At 42.4% G+C, this 22,610-nt stretch overlaps 1 long non-coding RNA gene across 1 annotated transcript in view; it reads right to left on the reverse strand.

The window, feature by feature from the left end:
* The window catches only part of LOC141769105 (uncharacterized), a 153,949-nt gene that overhangs the window by 60,397 nt on the left and 70,942 nt on the right, over positions 1-22,610 (reverse strand). The gene's annotated exons all lie outside the window — the stretch shown is intronic.

The raw sequence follows: 22,610 nt of genomic DNA on the forward strand, positions 1-22,610 counted from the left end.
TACGTACCCGAGGACCTCGCAGGCTCCGGCACGGCCGGTGCCTCAAGCGAGAAGGGGTCGGGGGTCAGGGTATCGCCCCCCCAGGTACCCAAAGGGCCAGAGGGGAAGATCCTGATGCCCCGGGGCCGGCAGTCGGACGCTTCTCCCAGCAGCAACTCAGCTGCTGGGAAAGCAGCACTTCAGACCCTTGGGTGGTGGCTACGCTTTCCCAAGGGTACAATCTCCAATTCCGACGCCGGCCCCCAGTTTTCAGTGGGATCAGACTGTCCACGGTCAGAGATCCCACAAAGTCCCAGGCACTCAGACAAGAAGTAGCCACCCTCCTGGGGAAGGGTGCCATCGAAGAGCTGGGGCTAGAGACACAGCAAGGTGGGTTTTACTCAGTTTATTTTCTGATTCCAAAGAGAGAGGGTGGGTTTCGCCCTATACTGGACTTACGAGGGCTGAACACATTTCTGAAGGTGTTGCCCTTCCACATGCTGAGTACAGCAGATGTGCTCCAAAACGTGACACGGCACAGTTGGTTCACATCCATCGATTTAAAGGACGCATACTTTCACGTCCCAATAGCACTACCTCACAGGCAGTACCTGCGCTTCGCATTCGAAGGCAAGGCCTTCCAATTCAAGGTGCTCCCATTTGGTCTTTCCCTTGCCCCACGGGTCTTCACAAGGTGCATGAGGGCGGCACTCGCCCCGATGCAAGCCAGGGGGATGCTTATCCTCCCATACCTGGACGATTGGCTAATTTGTGCTCTGACCAGGGAACAGGCAGAACGGGACACTGCGTCCCTTCTGCATCACATGACGAGGTTGGGCCTTACCGTCAACCATGCCAAGAGTTGTCTCATACCCAGCCAAAGGGTAGTGTTCATTGGTTTAACTCTGGACTCCCGCCATATGCTGGCCTTCCCAACACCAAGACGAGTAAACACCATACTCCAGCTCCTCCTCCGGTTCCGGAAGAACAGGAGGTTGAGGTACAGCCTGTTTCTCAGGCTGTTAGGTATGTTGACGTCAGTAACATCAGTAGTGCCACTGGGCCTCCTGTACTTACGGCCATTCCAAATTTGGATCAATGGTCTCCAATTAGATCCAAAGTCCCACAGATCCAAGAGAGTCAGGGTGTCCTGCCGATGCCTCCTTGCTTTGCGGCCATGGAGAGCCGGGGCATATCTGGCCAGGGGCATCTCATTGGGTTCGATTCCCTCACGTCGCGAGGTGGTGGTGACCGATGCTTCGCCCTCCGGCTGGGGGGCAGTATGGCAGCACAGAGCGATAAGGGGGCTCTGGACAGCACAGGAAGCGGCGGAGCACATAAATGTGCTCGAGCTCCGTGCTATATATTTGGCACTTCGCAAATTCCTACCACATTTGAGAGGCAGGCATGTTATTGTACGGTCCGACAACAAGTCAGCTGTCTACCATGTGAACCGGCAAGGGGGCACCAGATCACCCCGGTTGCTACAGGTGGCACGGAGACTTCTGGTATGGGCTTTCCCTTGTTTTTCCAGCCTCAGGGCCATGTATCTGCCAGGGCCACAGAATGTGGTGGCAGACTTTCTCTCCCGCCAGAAACCCCCTGCGGGCGAGTGGAGGCTCCACCCAGAGGTGGTAGAGGAGATATGGCGCAAATATGGCGCAGCAGAGGTGGACCTGTTTGCCTCAGAAGCCTCAACGCACTGCCCTCTTTGGTTCTCCCTGACGGAGACAGCAAGCCCGTTGGGACAGGATGCCCTGGCACACCCATGGCCAGATTGCCTCCTCTATGCCTTCCCACCATTCCCACTGATAGCAGTAACGCTACACAGAATACAGCACGGCAACAACAGACTCCTGTTGGTCGCCCCAAACTGGCCGGGGAGACCCTGGTTTCCGGGGATGCACAGGCTTCTGGACGGAGTTCCATGGTGCCTGCCCAAGAGGCAAGACTTGCTCTCACAACTGGGGGCCCGCATCTGGCATCCGAACCCGGATCGCCTACAGCTTTGGGTATGGCCCCTGAGGAGCCGGACCCACTCCTAAGGGTATGTGACCGGGCGGTAATTCAAACCATTTCTGACTCAAGAGCACCCTCCACCAGGGCACTGTATGCCAACAGGTGGAAAATATTCTCAGAGTGGTGTAAAGTGCATGAGGAGGTACCTCAGAGTGCCTCTGTGCCAATAATACTGAGTTTTTTGCAGTCTTTGCTGGAGAAGAAACTCTCTCCTTCTACCTTGAAGGTTTATTTAGCTGCTATTTCAGCCGGGCATGTCAGAGTGGATAACCAGACCGTGGGGTCTCACACTCTGGTGACCCGATTTCTTAAAGGAGCCCAGCGGCGGAACCCCCCGCAGGCTGTCAAGGTTCCCTCGTGGGAACTGCATCTGGTGCTAGAAGCCCTTTGTCTCCCCCCCCCCTTCGAGCCTCTGGAGCAGTCGGGGCTGGAGTGGTCTTCAGTAAAGGTTGCTTTCCTTTTGGCGATGGCATCAGCAAAACGTGTGAGTGAACTTCACGCCTTGTCAGTGAGTGAAACGTGTATTCGCTGGAACTCAGATGGCACAGGGGTAGCACTTTGGCCTAACCCATCATTTTTCCCGAAGAGGTTGGCTCCGACCCACTCTAATCAGGTCATTGAGCTGGCAGCTTATGACCCTTCATGCCTACAGGGGGAAGATGCTAAGTCAGCGGAACTGCTCTGCCCAGTGAGGGCCTTAAGGCATTATATACAGGTGACTGCGAGCTTTCGCCGCTCTGATAGTCTGTTTGTCTGCTATGGGGGCCATAGGAAAGGGCACACCCTGTCCAAGCAGAGGCTTTCCAGGTGGATTGTTCAGGCCATTGAGGAAGCATACAGGTCAAAAGGACTGCCTTTACCTCTTAATATCAGAGGCCACTCCACCAGGAGTGTCTCCACTTCCTGGGCAGCGCTACGGGGGATCCCCCTAAGTGATATCTGCGCTGCGGCCAGCTGGGCTACTCCATGCACCTTTGCCCGTTTTTACAGGGTCAATGTTGCTGCTCCCCATGCAATAGCATCGGTGGTCTTTCAGGAATCCACAGGCCGTTCCCGGTGAGGTGGGTTTTCCTCGTGACTACGTTGGTAGTAGTCATCCAGTGTTAAACACTGCCTCTGGCAGTCAGGAAGAACGAAATAGAACGATAGTTACGTATGTAACTACGGTTCTATGAGTTCTGGATGACTGCCAGAGTTGGCTGTCACTCGGAATCTTGGCGAGAAGATTCTGGAGGGACATATCTGATGATGACGTGGGCTTATATAAACTACGTCATCCCAGGTCACATGTGACTTTGTTGATATTAAATACTCGACCTGCGCGTGCGCGAGATGGATAACATCCAGTGTTAAACACTGCCTCTGGCAGTCATCCAGAACTCATAGAACCGTAGTTACATACGTAACTATCGACATTGGCACTCTCCCTGGGTTGGTATTACTGCTGATCCCACTGAGAACTAACAGCGCAGTCACAGTTCTATGCAGTTTTCAGATGATACATCTGTTGTGTCTCAATTTGCGTACTTCCGTACTTACACTTCCTTTTTTGGGTGCAGAAGAGCGTTCACGATCTACCAAGCTTCCGGGTGAATGTACAACAGTCGTGTGCGATTTGAGACAACTCTACCCTATCTAATTTCACGTACTACGCAAGTAAGTACATAGTCTGCACAGTGTACTACATGGAAGTGTACTAATGGAAGTATCTGAATTGAGACACAGCTACAATCTCCTCTCTTTGCACAAGTGCAGAATGACAAGAAAGTGACTGTAATACAAAGAAAAAAACGCAAATACTCGCATGAGGAGCCAAAACCAGCAACGGTTTGGCACTTTTGCCGGTTCATTTCCTGTCGATAAATCGAACAATCATTGCAGTTAGAGCGTCAACAAAACCCCAATGCCAAATCATGGATACCTCCTGTACTAAACAATTATTATTATTACAACTATTATTTTACTTAAATATTACACTTTAAGACCTAAAATGAATATGACATAGTGTACATGTTGCATATATGCACCTGCATGCTCTAACTGGACAGGAGACATTATGCCCTGACATAGAGTTACGTTTTAATCTCCTTTAAGTCCGGCCTTCTAATTTACATTGTCTATTACCATGCCACTAACGACTCTGACCTTCTCCACTGTTAAACACCAAGCCAGCAGACGAGAAGGGATGACGCGGTGAAACCCCTTGAAAAAAGCGAGCAAGAGAGGGAAGGACAGGATGACAAAGAGAAGAAGGAGACAAGGTTTTTAGGGCCCTGGCATTCACTTAAGTCATAAATCTGTGGTTTATGGTGAAATGATGGCAGATAATGTAAGTAAAGGTCAGCGCAGCATGTCAGCCATCAATAGATCAAGGGGACTGATGATTGTGGTCACACGCTGCTTGAGTTGAATCCTGCACACTTCATTCTTTCATACAGCTTGTTCCCTTCTCTGTTTGCATTTTTGGTTCATTTTTTGTCTTTATCTTTAGAGCCTGAAAATCTCATGTTTTGTAACACAGCAACAGCCACCTGTGAAGTACGCCGCAGTGATACAGACGGGATAAATTGTTATTGATAGCCACTAGACAGAATGTGTCAACATTGTGTTTCACAGTCAATATCATATCGCCTCTGTGGGAGCTCGGGCATGAAAATCTCATAAATTTGCTTTTCAATTGGCTGTTTATTCCTGTAAAGAAAGTGATGATTGGAAAATAATTCAGTAATTACAGACCTTGACTTGATGTGTTTGTATTTCATCTGCGGTGCCAGACAATGCAAATTGTCATTCCTGTGGCGTATCTAAAATATAAATTGATTGTCACACTTTTCGGCGTCTTTTAAAACACAGCACCAACTCTTTTATCGATGTCACCCACCAATACAAATATGCACAATGTGTCCACAAAAGCTTTTATTTGCTTTGTTAGAATGAATAATATTCAAGATTCAAATAAAATGATGGACATGGAATTTTGCAAATTGGGCAGGGAATCTTAATTTCTTGTTGATTTTGAATACCAGCCTATTGCTTCTCGAACCACCAAGAACCATCACACAGACAAACACACTCATACTCGCATTTACACTTCTGATTTATGTCATCCAGGGCTGGGCGATATGGCTTATAAATAATATCTCTATATATTATATATTTAGGCTATATCGCTATATACAATATATATCAGACCTATAACCTTTACATTTTTTACAATTATTAAATTAAAGAGCGTTTCTATTTTAACCAGTGCAGCTTTTCTAGCCGTTATGGCACTGGTTTAGCGGCCCAGGAAACTCCCAGACCAATTGCATGCATTGTAAATCCTCTCACGTGATGCTATTCAGCCAATCAAATCTGCATAAGTGAGTGAGATACACACAAACACATGGGAGAGACGAGACAAGAGACAACAGGCGTGCTCTAAAATGAGAAAAGTAGACAGCGAAAACAGAGCTTTTTTATCCAGGATGGACAGACTCTTACATTCTTCCCACGGGGCAGTTAAAAATCAGTATGTCTCATATGTTCAGAGACCGTGGCAATTATTAAAAGCGGCAACGTCTTTTTTGAAGTGTAGACTAGCATCTTCCATTACCTTTTCCAAACTCAACACGGATAAACTCGCTTTCCCCAGGCTCTTTCCTAGTTCCATACACTGCTTCCTTCCAAATATAAAAACACACAGCCCATACGCACATCAATGCTCATACGGCACACTAAGTCGTCCAGGAGAGTGTGTCTGTGGGAGGAAGAGAGCTGCGGGAGAAGCTAAAAGCCAAAGTGAGTCTTACAATGGCATCTTAAAAAATGACACTTAATATTTATACTCAATATTGGCAATATAGTCATTTACTACATTCCACGTAGAGCAAGCCACAATACATCAAGTATATTCGATATGTCAGCAACCCCTACATCCAAGTTCAGCGGTTGCACAAAGCTGTCGAGCTAACTATCTTAAGTAGGCCTATTTTCACTAAATTAATATTATTGTCAAACTAATAAACAAAAAAAATGAGGCAGACAGACTACAGCTTCAGACTGCTCAGACTGGCTCACTACAGCAGAAATGTTGCACCTCCTGATGGGATTTAACAGATAAAAGTTCATTTTCTCTGGTGCATTCACTTATACATGAAGCAATAACAAGTAATTATCTCCTTCCCCTCGTTGTTTACTCTACATCATTGTTTCGAAACAAAGCCCTAGCAGGTGTCACTGATTGTAACAGTAAAAACACAACTCTGAGGCGCGGGTGGTAACTTTTGAGTCTTCTAATTAGTCCCAGACTAACGTAGAGTACATTTGGGAGAATAGTATTGATTGAATATAAGACACCCACACAGGAGCAATGAAATCGGGAGACACTTTCAACTCGTTTTCACCCGTCAGGGATTTCTGTCCTCAACACATGTCACGCAAGCCGACAGTAGCGTAAACTGGGCTAACGCAACACTTTTTGGGCTGACTACTGCTATGAACAGAGTTGCAGAAACTAGCTAGCCTAGCAACCTTAAGGCTTCAAACAACCCATAATGAAACACTCTCTGTAGGAGCCAGTGTTAAGGAGTTCAAAGGAGTCGATGATTTTTCGAAAATTGCTGCATACACCGTGGGGAGAGATACACAGCGGGGGATAATGACATGTAGGGTCGGCACATTTTCCCATCTTACGCTATTGATTAAGAGTTCATTTCAACCACATTGTTGGAACAGTTGAAGAGGCCAGTGGAAAGACAAAGCAAGTCGGTTTTGGTGAGTTTTATTTTGTTTCTGTCGGGTTTGAAATACGATATGTTCTGCTGCTGGAACAGCTGAGCTACCTGCTGAAACTACAAGGGGCGTGGCGCCGCTTGCAGGGTGCGCGCAAACACACACACACCTGCGCTGACAGAAAAGAGCCAAATTGAATACGTTTTACCGTTAGTAACGTTACTACCAGGCAGGACCAGTTACGGTTAAAACTAGGAAAAATATTTATTTTTTAAGACAGGACGATAGTCGCATAAACTAGTCAATTCTTTTTACAATTTAATGACTATTCGAAAATCATGACCCATCCCTAGTACCTACAATGAACACTTCTGGGAGAGCCAGTAGGGCCAGCAAACTGGATGTATTTACTGGTGGTTCTGTGGTCAAGAAGCTTTTTCACCCTCCTCTGGAGACCAATCTGGTTCTGTATTGATACATCATTATGCACAGTGACTTCCTGGACATGGATAGTAGCAGAGGTCCTTCTACAGTACAGAGTGAAGTGGAGATTGACTGTAGATTTACTCTACTACTCGACTCCATTCTCCATTCATTACCTTTTACCTTTTAACACTGGCATGAGTCAGGATTAGAGTTCAACAGGAGCATTTTAGACCCAACACACACAATCCAATATTACCTGAGCAACGGGCAAGGGTGTAAAACTTCTCTCATTACCCATTCACAGGCCTGTCTTATCATGTATAACCAGACAAGCTGCTTGTTGACTCAACCTTGCCTTCCTCAGAGGCAACATTTTGAAGGGAAAAATTATCATTTTGATGGAAATGATGTCTCGGTGTGCTGCTGAAGCCACTCTGTCGTCTCTAGCTGATAAAAACAAACTTTAAAACAGTCAGACGCCATCTCTCCTGGGATCGAATTGGGATGCGGCGATAAAAAACATGAAAAGGTTTTTATTTATGTGTTCAATTATTTATTTATCTATTGAAAAAACAGCAATTCCAAAGTGCTGATAGAAATTATGGATTCGACTTTTAAACTTGAATAACCTTGTTAAAGGTGGAGTCAGCGATTCTATTCCAATGCAATTTTTTTTAAAGGGTTGGGTATCGTTTGGATTTTAAAGATTCTGATTCCTATTCTTTGAGGGGCGGGGTCAAAACGGGTTACATGTTTATTTCACAGAAAGAAAAAAAATATATATTTCAAAAACGTTTACACTATTTATATTAATTCATACTCATATTCAGAATTCACTTTATACAGTTTTTTGAACATGTAAATCAATTTCATACCGTTTTATTTGGTTGCTGTTATTAAATAATATGATTCAATAATAATCTGTTCATTCTTTTTTCATTCACTGTAGGCCTTATTGTAACTGTAACACTCAAACCCACCCAAATGACACAGGGTCCAACATACTTCAGGCCAGTAAATACAATCAGCCAATTGCCCGATCAGGCCAGTACTCGAAAAAGTAAAAAAAAAATAATAATAATTGAATTGAAATAATAATAACTGCTTCATGAGCGACGTAACTACATCTGCTCTACTCGTGTCTGTCTTTACTCACAGTCCTGGGAAGGTGAGTAGAGCACGCCGTGCAAAGAGACACAGGCAGGCTTGTTTACTTCATAGATGAAATGGCGGTCAATATAAACAACATGGGAGTTGAAAGGCAAAAGAACAGTCATTGAAAAAATCCTACTGGGTTGAGAATGATGACTGGTATTATATAGCTACCTGCTGTGATGTGTGCCTTCTCAAAGTAGTGCTGTGGTGTGGGATGTTACAGGGACTGTGATGAAGGTAAATGCAGATCCCACTGCTCTGATTTCAGAAAAAATTCAACTTTTTTTACTCAGAATTTATTCATATGGCGATGTCTTCTTTATAATATGACAGTTTTCCTAAAATTGATTTAAAAATATAATATTTCACCTTGCTTACAGTATAGTAATATATCACAATATTTTGAATCGTAACCCCTGTATTGTGATACGTATCACCAGATTCTTGCTAATACGCAGCCCTAGTGCGTAGTGTGTGCGGAGCGTGTGCGTTGCTGAGCGAGAGAGAGAGTTGGTGGCTGCATCAACAGCAGACAGGTGTTGGCAATCGGAGCAGAGAAGAGAACCTGCGGTCCATAGCGCACAGCCTTACCCAGAATCGTGCGCTCGCAATTCTTTTTGATCTTCCCATAGTGCCCGCACAAAATAAAAAGAAACGCATCATTTTGTGCAGTCCTGGAAGAGTGCCAATGTGTAGGTGTTTAGGAACCAATAAGCAGAATCTAAATCTTCCTTCCTAATGATTCTTTTGGAACAGGTTCTAATTTGGAGCCACACAACATTATTCCAGCCAATCAGCAACAGGGGCCATTTAAGCTCGTGCACAGGACAGGGGAAAGGCCATAGATGTATAAAGAGAGGGGGAGCGAGAGGGATGGTAAATCTGGAGGGGGGTATTTGTTGAGTACAAATATCAACAATCTTTCTCCAGAATTGTTGACTCCACCTTTACTTAAAATATCGGTCCTTTCTCTGTCTTTGCTCATAACGTATGTTTTCCATCAAAGAATAGGGGTCCATGTCTATGTGTGCTCCGAGATATACAATTTGCTTTAGTCTACCATCATGTGTGTGCGTCCTACAGTCATCATAACATTTTTGCACTTACACTATTGATTGTCATTGGTTTTCCTTTTAAAAGTTTGTTAATCAAAGTTCTCAAACTGCAATAACTGTATACTGTAATGATATCTATAATGTTTGATGGCCACATTTGAGATTGTGCTGACATTTCAAAAATCTTGGAAAACTAATTGCCGATCATTTCCTCTAATAATGGGCACTCAGAATGTTATTGATTAGACTCAAAAGAGACGGTATATTGATTTTGTTATCTGCTGATGGTGAGTGCCAACATTGTTATTTTCGTGTGTCGCCACCAACATGAACACTTGAGACTATCCATTACTGCTTTTCTGCTTTCATTCATTCCATTCTTTTCTCACTGCTTTTTCTCCTTCTCTCCCATTATTCCACTCTGAATGTTTCATCTGTCACCGAGTCGGTGGACTGAGATGGAACAAGCTCATATCTCAGTAAGTCTTTCTCATACCCTCTGGGTTTCCCTCAGCCTCGCCTGTCTTATTGTGCTGCTCTGGTTACTTCTGCTCTATATGTGGTCTGGGTGTGCGTGTGCACATACAGTATGTGCATACTTTGAATCTAGCTGCAAACTTGTGTGTGTCATACAGAATGTGTGTATACCTGGTATGTCTATGTGGGTGGAAATACAAGGAGGTGCTGTACCTGTGGCACTGTGCAAATCTTTGTGTGTACTTGCACATACCAGTACATCCATGTCTTTGTGCCCAGGTGCATGCATACTCGCTTGCATGTGTGCCTCAGTAGGTGTGCGTGTGTGTGTCTGTGTGTGTGGGTGTACACTAACTGAGATCAGCCTCTGTGTTGGAATCTCCCAGAGAGTATCTTCCCCCAGGTGTCACAGTATCATGATAAATGGGCTCGGCGCCGCTGAGACAACCACAATACCCCACAGCAATATATTTCCATAACTCCTCACTGCTTTGGAGAAATGTATGCCATTTCTTGATAACACGGGGGCACCATTATAACACATTATGGGAGAGACCTTTGGCTCCAAAGCCTTATAAAGATGGCTGACTAAGTTTGGAACTGGCTTTTGATGTATCAAAAAGCAGCTGCTTTGTGAGGAGTTACCAAAGAGGAGTATATGTCAGGACTACTCAGATGACTGCATCTGCCAAAACACTCACAACTGTTTGATGTCAGGCTGGATATGTCCTGTATTTAACACTCTACTAACCCAGCTTGCTTTTGGCTACATTGGAACTTATTCACAATATGCCACTCATCCATCTATGCACAATGCTGTCACTGGTTGATTCCTGCTTTTAAGACGTCTTTCTTAAAGCTAAATGAAAGAAACATTGAAAGAAGGTGCAACAATTTTACAGTACTACTGTATAACGTACATCTTGTTCTTAACATTCCAGTTTGTAGGATTTGGTGGCATCTAGTGTTGCGGTTGCAGATTGTAATCAAGTACCCCTCATCTCATTCCTCCCTTTCCCAGACTAAAGTAACGTGAGCCGCTAAACCAGTGTGCAAAACCATGGTAACGCCATTCGCCTCGCTCACAGGCCATCCTTACTATAATAACACGACTTTAGGAGCAACGGAAATCAGACGGCAGCTGGAGGTAGCACAGTTTTGCACTCTGTGACTCACGTTACCGCAATTTCACAAGCATGTTAGAGAACTACAGTGGCCTTCAGATAATGTAAAAAAGGCTCTCTCTAGAGCCAGTGTTTGGTTCGTTCGTTCTATACTACTGTAGAAATATGGAAGAGCAACATGGCGGACTCCGTGAAGAGGATCCGCTCCCAATGTAGATATGAAGGGCTCATTCTAAGCTAACAAAAACACAAAGATTCTTATTTTCATGTGATTATACACTAATAGTTATGGATATTATATACCTTTTCTGCTAATAGATCCCCGGGAATGTTACATACTGTTCCTTTAAAGGTGCTAAACGCGAAATTGGGAGCATTTCTATTGCCTCTCAACGGCTCTCAACATGGCGACGGCTGGACCAGCGGCTAGCAGCTAACAGTGCTAACAGCTAACAGTGCTAACAGCGCTAACATTGCAAACAACAACAACAGTGCTGACAGAGCTAACAGAACCGGAGGGTGGGCGCTACGCTTCCGCGACATCGGTCGGGATGACATTATCAGCTCTAACCACCATATGAGAGCAGTGCAGAACGGCGGCCATGAGCTAGACAGTGGGGCATGCTGACATGCACTGAAAGGCACGCATGGCCAGCCCAGCGATGTAAACAAAGCACAGAGAAGCTCGGATTACAACACACACAGAGGGAGAGCGACTTCATTCTCTGCTCAGGTAGACATCACCCCTCTTTCATAGCAAATAGTAGTTGTTTGCTGCTATTAATGCTCTGAATGTCAAATAGAGAACCTTTAAAGGACAGTCAGTGTATCAAAGCCTATGGGAAAGCTGCATCTTCAATCTTAGCCACTGACTCTTAAGACTTAGATGTCATACTGTTCCTTCAACTGAATTGCCATACAACCATGCCGAAAATTTAACCAGGATATTCACTGTGATGGAATTGCCAAATTTCAAGTCTCAGAATGAAATGTGAAATTGTGTTTATCTATGTTTATGTATCTTCTCTAAATGATTTGGACCTTCATGGCAACCTTCAAAAACAAAAACAATGCCTGCGTCGGATCACATTGTGTTTGTGTGAGGATCTTGGTAATGTCTCCTTGAATGTCATTTGCATGTTATTAATGTAGCACTCCTTCTCTCTGTACCCGCCTCTGTTCATCTCTGTGTGTTTACAGCACTGTGGTGGTCATTTACAAGGCCGAGCTTCAGCACACAACAAGGTATTTCACAGAGGTAACACACTGCTCCTCCTGATAAAGGAAAAATTAAGCACCTTCACTCGATAGGTCAATTCATCCTCTGGTGTAACCGTAAACAGACTCCTTTGGAAAAAAAAGTGAGTCCCTTGCAAGAGTTTATTACTTCATATTTCTTTATCTTGGCTGTGTTAGTAAGCAGCAGCAGCTGTAATCAATTGGCAGGTTGATGAAAATGCATAATGAGGACACAGAGAGAGAGATGGTTAGCTGATGCAACCTCATTACCTCACAGCTTATGTTGATCTGCCAAGGTGGACCTGCCAAGTTTACTGGATTTTTTTTTTTTCAAGCTTTTATCTAGGGGAAGGTTGAATAATCTGACTTTTTCACACTCTACATCTGTACATGAAATAAACTCAATAAGTAGTGCACATTCATACCTGGGAGCTGCAATCCAGACACAGTTTTTCGTTGCTGAATAGGTGCATTGTGCTCAACTGTGCTTTGGCAGTTGGGATTAATGTTCACTTTTCAAAGCTCACGTCTTACCACGCTCCACTCCACCTACAACAATTCAAAACCTGCAAAAACACATTATGTATTTCTATTCGTTTTAGAGCACTGGTTCCCAACCTGGAGGTTCCGATCCCCATTAGGGGTCGCCAAAGCTTCACGGGGGGGTCGCGAAGCATTCTCGACTTTAAGGGGTGTAAAACAACTTTTTTAAAAACATACAGTTGGCCTTCGTCAGGGGTCGTTGGTTTACTCAATGATAGAAAAGGGGTCCCTTAAGTAAAAAGGTTGGGAACCACTTGTTTAGAGGACAGGGCATCGACAGGCATTCAACCCTTTGTGTATTTCTATTTAATCATCTTCTTATTACATTTTAAATACAGTCTGAATCAACGTCATGTGCAAACTAAATGTTCAGGTGAGTGAAATTAATTCACAGAACTATGCTTACATTAAAACACAAATTACCCATTTTCCATTCAGTTGTAAATAAAAGTGAAACCGTCAGAATACTCATCTTGCACATAGTGATCGATGCTGGTACCAGTCAATGCTGATAACAGTTGTTTTTTTTTTCCTTCACTTGAACAAGATCAATAGAAAATAGACGGCATATTAGATCCTGCTCCACTTCATCCATAACTGCCATGGCGAGCATTTATTCAAGCGCAATAACACTCCGCCCCTATACTAATATCGAACATGATGATTAATCCGCTTCAAATTCCCCTTAAAATGCCTCAATCGATAAGTATTGACGGTCTGAGAAGTTACAATATTGCTCAGGCACTTATGGGATGAACACATTAGCTGAACAGATTGTTTTTTTCACTGTCTCTGAGATTCAGGCTCAGTGCCATGTTTTGTCACAGCCTCATATATCACGGCTAGTTACATTTCTCTTTCAGCAGAGGATGAAACAATGTGGATACATCAAATAAATGGCAGGCAATAGATAACCATTAAGAGCCCCAATGAAATTTCAAAGACAGTGCATCAAGTGTGCAAATAAAGAGCGGAATTACTGGATGCACAGTAAAACTGCTTTGCCTTTCAAGATACTAATTGTATTATACCTGCCTCCTAAAGAAAATAAATAGCTTTTTCAAAATAACTCTTATTATGCTAAAAGCTATAAAGAAGTTGCACGGTAATTGTTATGAAAAACTATGCGAACAATATGGATGATTGCTCACATAAATTTGTTTAGAAGAACAACCCCAACAGATCACAGCATGCACAGCATTGTCCTAGTTTAGAGTAAGATTAGGAAATACTTCAGTAAAAGTGAGAAACAAGACTCCCAACAGGAGGGTAGACGTTTGCTAAGACCCAACAATCTCCCCACTTAGCCATTCCTGCCTAGTGAAGACTATAAAGTAATTAAGTAAATATAGTCGAGTATTTTACTACATTACAATTTTGAGGTACTTGTACCTTATTTTGGTATTTCCATCTTACACCACTTTTTATTTCTGCTCTGCTATATTGTACTTTTACTCTGCTATAATTCTTTTTTACATTCTAGTAGAGTTACTAGTTACTTTCACATACAAAAACTGTGAATCCCGTACGGGTGTAACGATACATCGATCTGGATCAATATATCCTAGAAAGTTCATGTGTACTTTTGGGTGACAAGACAATACGGGCTTCTGTCAGCCAGCGTATTGCAAGCCCAGCGGCACCTTACGTTAGCGAGTGTGTGGTCGAGAGACAGAGAGGGATCGAGCCTGTGACTGACGGTGAGTATGAAGTTAGCAGTAACGTTATAGCCAAACGTAGCAGTGCAGTGTGTGAATTAATGCTACAACTCCTCAATACCCAAACTAAGTTCCCGTGTCTTGCTTGCCAGCTGCCGATTAAAGTGAAGGGGGTTACACTATAACAAGTGGTAAAAATCGGTATACTGGTCCGCTCCGACTTAATATCAAACTGGTTTGAAACCAGTCCAATATTAGTCCAATCAGCCCAACTCTAGGGTAAACACTGGTAAAGGGCAGACTAATGAATGTGTGCAGCAAATATTGTCTACGTTTTTTTGGCAGCGTGAATATCCACACCAAATGTTGTGTAAGGATGGAGAGAGGTCAGCTGAAAGTTTGTCTTGGTGGGGCTATAGTTTTCTTCCGCTCCAACGTTCTCACCGCCCATTTTTAACTTAAAAAGGAGGTATTCGGTCACGGTCAAAGTTAAGGCATGGTTAATTTGACTAATTTTACTCCTTATATATATATATATATATATATATACACATATATATATATATATATATATATATATATAATAGACTCAGCCCATGTAACTACCAACTATCCCCTGACAATTAACTATCAGCTTTGACAGACTAATGTGTAAATTAATCACAAGTATGTGAAAGTTAGCAGCTTGGCCAGTTTAAAGTGAGTATTGTCATCGTTTTGCTTCCGATGGGGTGACATTTTTCTTCCAACACTGCTTGACCTGAACTGGAATATGTACAGCCCCCTCTGATTTCCTCTGACTTGAGGAGCAGCTCCTCTAATGACATATCAGTCTTAGAACCATGAATACATGGACTGTAAAATTGAAGAGATTGCCGTCACATTTATTTCCCCCGGTTTCTTCTTCAGGCTTCAAGCGTCTGTGTCCCCCTGTAGTTAATTGCGGTTCTAAGCCGACGCGATGCCCTCCCTGTCTATTACGTCGCGCCTGGCTATGTCTGAATTGTCTGTGTTGATGTGAGTCACTCTAGGAGAGAAATTCAATTACCTCCCCTCTCTACCCAGTCATGGCCCAGCCCAGCCAAGCTGAAGTATGACTGATATCTGAGGGAGAGGAGGGAGAGACAGAGAGAGAAAGAGGGAATAGAATGAATGTGTGTGTATTTGAGAGAAAGCGAGAGAGAGCAGAATAGAGGACTGGTAAATAGATGGAGACAGTAAGATGGAGAGACGGTTTGAAAGAGTGAGAGACAGCCGGAGATGAATGGAGGGAAACAGGAGGAGCGGAATATATAGATGCATTCCCATGAAAACATAATCTGACATTCACCATCCAAGCAATTTGTCCTTGATGGAGGTCTGAACGATATGGGCGTCACATCCCGGAAACAGGATTATTGGAAGCTGTTTGGTTTTATGAGATATCAAATAAAAATCCAAACAAATGGATCTCCTTGTCGTGCTCCTGGCGCCTAAAGGAATCTCATCTTGTACCATGTACACCTTTATATTTATTGAGTTTTACACAATATTTTATTGCTTATTTTAATAGTTGACATACAGTAATTTATACCCTATACCAAATTATGCTTGACTCTATAATCTCACCGCCTATTTTTTAAGGCTAGATTTCAGGGGACGTTTTTACATTCAGAGTTCTGCAATAACAGAAAAGTATGAGATGCAATCTGCATAATTTTTTAACTATACTGTTTTTTCTTAAATGGTCATTTTTTTTCAAAAACTCTGGGAGAAAAAGTGAAATAAATGCAATGATAAAGTATTTTTTGTTAAAACACACTCATACATTACATAAGCAAGAAGAGGATGTACAAAAATCATCTTGTTGGTTGCATTTTGCCTCACGTTCAAACCATGATACTGGCAAGTAGACATCAGAACGAAAAGGGCAGTATGAAGTGGAATGGTCATACGGTATACATCTTCCTCCATGCTTTTGTTTTGCTTGAGTTGACTGCTAGAAATTTCATGTCATTGCAAATGAGTCATGTAAGTGTTTTCTTTCTTCTGCCAACATTGAGGCAAATAATACCATGGCAAGGAGCTACTCAGTCATATGTTACTGTGTGACAGGGCTTGACGTTGCCTTTGACAATAAACTTAAGTATGTAAGAGACAGAGACAATTATGCCTTGCAGCATTTCTCTTGACATATAACGATGAGAGCATCTGGCAAAGGAAGCAGGAATAAAGCTTTCCTACACCCAGTTAGTAATACAACTTAGAGCTAAAGAGAAGATGTAACATGTAGATTTTGACCAACCTGGAAAAATAATACAAATCTGAAATTTGTTGTACTATATTTCTACTACACTTTACTAAATTTACTATACCATACTGTACTGGTTTTATCGATACTCAATTATATCCTATGTTATATTGCTAGTTCATCGTATCTTAAATAGTCAAATTGATAATTTCACTTTTTCCTTTTTTATTGATCTTTGTTGAGGGGGCAACAATTTCTATCTGAGAAATGTGCACCATACACACATGTAACCATACTAAATTTATAGTCATCTCACATGAAACAGTCAACGGTGGTGACATAACGACACAAAGGTGCTGCACGACAAGCCAATACTACCCCCCCCCCATTGCTGTATTTTCCAATTCCACGAGAGAATGACAAAAAAGGTCTTGACCTCATTTTTTATGAAGATGTTCAAGAGGAACAAGAAAATACTGACGGAGAGGACGAGGAGACACCTGAAGAAAAAGATGATAAAAAGTACAACCCAGAGCACAGTGATACATCCTCAGATAATGCAGACACCCCTGAGGACCATCAGGGTGAAAGAGGGGACATTTTTGTCAAAGAATGAAAAGATAACCTGGTCCTCTTCACAGTGTGGCAGTCGGGGGCCGAATGAATGACAGCGCACTGTGAGATCAACATGACCTCGGGGCCTATTAGATTGGCAGTTTCCCATGGTCAGGGCATTGTCTCAGTGTTTCATCTTTTCAGCACAGCAATGCAGGAGCAGCTCCAATCAAGCTATGAGAGCAGAATGCTAATAAACCTCCACACGACCAGTGATTTGAAAAGAGATGCATCGATCAATTTTCAGCTTGATCGGCTATGACCTATGACCGGATGATCAGTCTCATATATAGCCGATTCTGTGCTGGTCAAATTTACATGCATGCAACGCACGATGGTTCATGTCGCACGTACAGCGACACAGACTGTAACCGACTATTTTCACAGCCACACACACACATACACAGTGTTGCCAACTTGTTCTCTAGATTTAACGACTTTTCAGACCCTCTTAGCAACTTTATCTCTAAAAAGCGACTAGCGACAAATTTAGTAACTTATTCAGACCATCGGGGGGAAAAGCGAGAAATACATTCAAATATATTATATTGTAATTCATTCCAATGCTGCTCAGAGTAATTGCAGTGATCGGCTCTTCTGCCAACAGCGTGGTCTCTCCCTCTTTTCTTGCGCAATCTGTGGATGTGTGGCAGGCAGGAGGAAGCCGCTTGCCGCAGGAGTTAATATAATACACACACATTTACATTCTTGTAAATGGATATGGATTCATAAATAGGTTTGTATAAATACATATATAAATAGATATAGTTTTAGATAGATAATAGTTGACTCTTTATAATAGGCCTACATACACAGTATAGAATATTTTCTCTCATTCTTCCCTGATATGTGTGAACATACAATTGAATTTTCAATGAAAGAAAAGTTACAAAATTGTTTGTGTATGCTGTCAATTATAGTTCTTAGAAAGAAAGAAAATCGGAATCGGCGGATATCTAGTTTTGAACAAAGACTCCCCGTCGTGTTGAGACAGAGCAGCACTCTACCTAACCTCAGCCTCCAGACCATTGATCCTCATCATCTCCTCCATGGACCACAGACTAGACCAGTCCAACTGCCTTTGATCCTCCATCCTCCTACAGTCGGCAGCTAGCCGCCTAAAGCATCTAAAGCAGCTCTTTTTTCCCTGCCATGGGATGATTCTCCGACATACTGTAGACAGAGGTCCACACTAACAAGCTAGCATGTAAGTAAAACAGACATTATTCCAGCCAAATAATGAATATTTCTTATTTTCCTCATCCGCCCCTGTAAGTCCCTAATGTGGTAAAAAGACCAGCAGATGTTAGATCTCTCACAGTAGCAACAGAAGATGAAATGGCCCAGGAGAGGCAAAATGAGGCCACATATAACAAATAGATACTGAGGAACTGCTGAGTCAACCACCCGTAAGACATAAGGATCTTAAGTGTAGCAGTAAGCATTACACATAAGGGAACTTTGTTGTGCACTCAACTCTATGCATTTAGTTGATGTACACAAGTGCAGCAAATGACTATTTCTGTAAAATGCCTCTATTACTTTAAAGCATTGATGAGTAGCAAAATTAGGATGAAAAAGTATGAATGTGTTGCGCATCAAGTCACATTAAGTGGTAGTTTTAAATTTGGTCTAGTGCTCATGAAATGTTTAGTGGGACGCACTAGTGCCCTGTAATTGAGCCATTATATCACATACAATGTCTCAATGGAGTTTACAGGCTCACATCAGCAACCGTTCCTGACCCAGCCTCAGCTCTCTAAAAACACAAAAAAGACTCCCCCAAAAACCTGAGCACATAAGGAAAATGGGAATGATAATTCAGAAAGACACCCCCTTTAGTGGAGTGCAGTAGGATCTGTAGAAAGAAAAGGCCGATATTGATATACAGAAAAAGTATGAGGACGGTAATGTATTTTTCATTGTTTAGTCTCTATCCAAGCACACTGGATTTGAAATGTAAAAGATGCTATATGAGTTTAAAGTGCTGACTTTCAACTGTAAAGGCTTTTTCACACCAAGTGCGTATTATTTGTCCAAAATTGTCGCACATTTAAAAATAAATCCGACCTCTGTTGATCAAACTGTTTAGCTGAAAAATGAGTTTTTGACCCGGCAGCCATGTTGAGATCTCTTGAGGAAATACCAAGCACCGCCCACCAGCCGGATCACAGCCAATAGGAACACTCTCTCTCTAAAATGACCTGTGATTGGTCAAAGTCTCCCGTCACGGGCTGGATTTTTTTAAAGCCTAAAAACAGAGCCATGAGGTGCAGAAGTCTAGTTATCTCTCAGAACACTTGAATTGCAATATGCTGAAAGGTTATTATGGAATTTTTGCCCAATGACGCCAAAACATTTTGCCTACTGAAGCTTTAATCCAGTTTTGTCTTGTACTGCAAATTTCCGCCACGAATAGAATAACAAAATGCATCTGACTCAGTGTGCAAGGTTTCTGTGCATAACCATTTTTAGTGGACGACGGATTAAAAAACACATACAAAAAATACTGACTTGTTGTGCAAAGACCTTAAGGGTGTTGGAGATTATTCACATCTATGGGTGAGAAATAAAGGACTTGTAACTGCTTTTATACATAGTCCACCAAATTGGGGACAATTCTGCGCAGTATTCCAAACAAAGCAAGCCATGGCTGTTTTTACTGATAAATGGAGGTATGTTCTTTGTTTTTCCAGTTTGAAATGTGGGGACGAAGACCATGGCAGCGCAGTGAGTGGTGAATTTGAAGAGTTTGTGTCGATGAGTCAAAGAAGGAGAGATCATCTGTTGAACACTTGAGATGACGTCTGTACCAAACACCTGTTAAACGTTGCCAGCCCACAGCGAGTGAGCGCAACATTGCACGAGTTTCCTCTGTCTGGTAATCTGTACATCTAGAGCTCAAATTGTGGTCAACTTGACACACACTTTGGTGATAAGGTTTAGATAAGGTCATATTGACAAGAGGGGGAGAAGTCATTACTGGACAAATACACAACAGTTACATTTCCTGTGGCTGCCAAAGGGATGTCGCTTGATAGTTTCCCTCATATTTCATAGCTCTTTAGCGGTGAATTTAGATAATCAAAATGGCAGACTGCCAGCTTGTCAAAGGCTTGTCTTGGAGCAGCCTGCCTTTTGCCTTGGCGTTTTATTCCCACTAAGTGCTTTTTGTTGTATGACAAGGCTAAGCTGAGGCCCATTTTCACCCTGCTGGGAGAGCAGTTACTGGAATCAAAGCTAGATCACAGTTGTCACAATGCCATTTCCCTGTGTATTACCATAGCAATGCCACCAGCTCCAACAATCACCTCTTTCTGTCAATGATAGGGGACGGCAGAAGGCTCAGAGTCAACACAATGAAGAGATCAATTTATTCAAGTGGAACAATGGAAAATGTGGCCCAGGTATGTTTTCATTTCCCTCAAATTCTCAAAAAATTACATAAAAGGGATTCATGTATTGTGTGTAAACATGTGAGGGATGGGATGATTCCACATTTTACCCCATTCAAATCAACATATTTCTGCTATCAAATGTGTTACAGCCGAAGCCTTTCACTCAATAGTCTAAGAGCGTCTGTTCTCCCCGTAATACATTTCATTATCACGGAAAATCCACCGGGGATATGAGTTTATATTATTACAAGCAAGCTGTGCACATCTGATTGTTGTTGCCATTATGACTAAGAATCCAATCATTTCTGATATGTCCAATGTCTGCTGTAATAGAAAGAGCAGATCATATTGCTTTGAATACAACCTCTCACTCTGGATGTGGCTGTTATAACATGTGCTTCAGTAATTGTTGGTTATATCAGAGACTAAATGATCTGCTACATGTAGATTCAGCCCCAACCCATGTATTGTCACTATTATGGAAATAAAACTGAACACTTGTCTCTTGTGCACTGGCGTGCGTTGCGACCCAGTAATAAACCTCAGAGAATATGTCGTGCTGGATTATTAAAGTCTGGTTCTGTCTATATTGATTGATCCTGATGCCCTTGAGGGAGCCAGGCTGTTTAGTGGTGTGACGGGCACAGCGAGTCATAAACACAGCGACAGGATGTCAATGAGCCATAAACACTTCTATAAAAACTATCTCTCCCTGGTGCTGCCCAAATTTGTTTCACATCCCATAAACATGGAGGTGATTTGGCTCAAATAATAACTCTACTGTAAATAAAACAGAATAGATGGAAAACAAATAGAACAAACGTCATTAATGTGTCACTCACGACCCAGCACACAAACCATACAATACGAAATATACGGAGGACACCGGTTCAGTACCTGTGCTGTGGAAGAAAAAATGTAAAAGATACAATGAAACTAAGCAGTAATACATGACTGTATAACCTCAGATATTATAAAAGACAAAGCAGAAAGGCACAACAGAACGTCAGATTGGGCAAATATGTCCACTCATGAAATATTTACGGTGGCACTACATAACTAAACTGAGTTAGCTTGTTAATGTCAAAAGAGGACAGTAAGAAAATGGTTCCTCATGACACAAAGCTAGTGTCAGTTGCACCTTTTCAATCTCCTTCCTTCATTCCTACAGTTGTGTCCACATGATCCTGGGACTGGCAACCCAAACTAAACTGGCAACTAGGGATGCACGATGTATATCGATTACGATAAATTAGCGGCCGATAATGGGAAGTTTAAAATATTATTTATTATTACGATAATTAAATCATAGTCGATAAAAAGAGCCAATAAATGAAAGACAAATTGATTGTGTGCTCGCGGTCAGAAACACAGTAAAATACACTCTGGTTCATGGGAAAAAACACATCCAGGTCCGGCCATTCATGGTGAAAAACACCGGTGAAACACACCCAGCAAAGTATCTTGCTCTGACATAACCACTGCACTTATAAAGCAGAGCATGGATTTAATTAGAGGAGGTATTTTTCTATAAGTTAGTAAACCAACACCTCTGTACAACAGTTTGAAAAAAAAAACTGAACATTATAACATTCATAAGTGTAATTAGTGGAATAAACTGTATGTATGTATCCATAGTTCACTACAGTACATGGATTTTGTAATGACACTAAACATCATCAAAATAAAATTGCCCTAGACTAGGATCAGACACTGAGTTGCTTACTCAACACAAACTGGCATGTGAATTTGTCTTTCACTATGTGCTTTGACAAACTGTTTTGGAACTGCAGCTTCTTTCAGCACCTTTTGATTCCTTCATTTTATTAATTTCAATTTCAATTACTGTACCTAGATATCTAAATCTGAGCAGGGTCATGTATTCTGTGAGTTTTCTGGTTCTTGGGTGATGGTTATAGAGTTGCACATCTCTTTTCATCATGTGATATTTTCTGTTATTGGAGACGAACATCTCT

The sequence above is a fragment of the Sebastes fasciatus genome, chromosome 6, assembly GCF_043250625.1.
Source record: "Sebastes fasciatus isolate fSebFas1 chromosome 6, fSebFas1.pri, whole genome shotgun sequence".
Classification (NCBI taxonomy): domain Eukaryota; kingdom Metazoa; phylum Chordata; class Actinopteri; order Perciformes; family Sebastidae; genus Sebastes; species Sebastes fasciatus.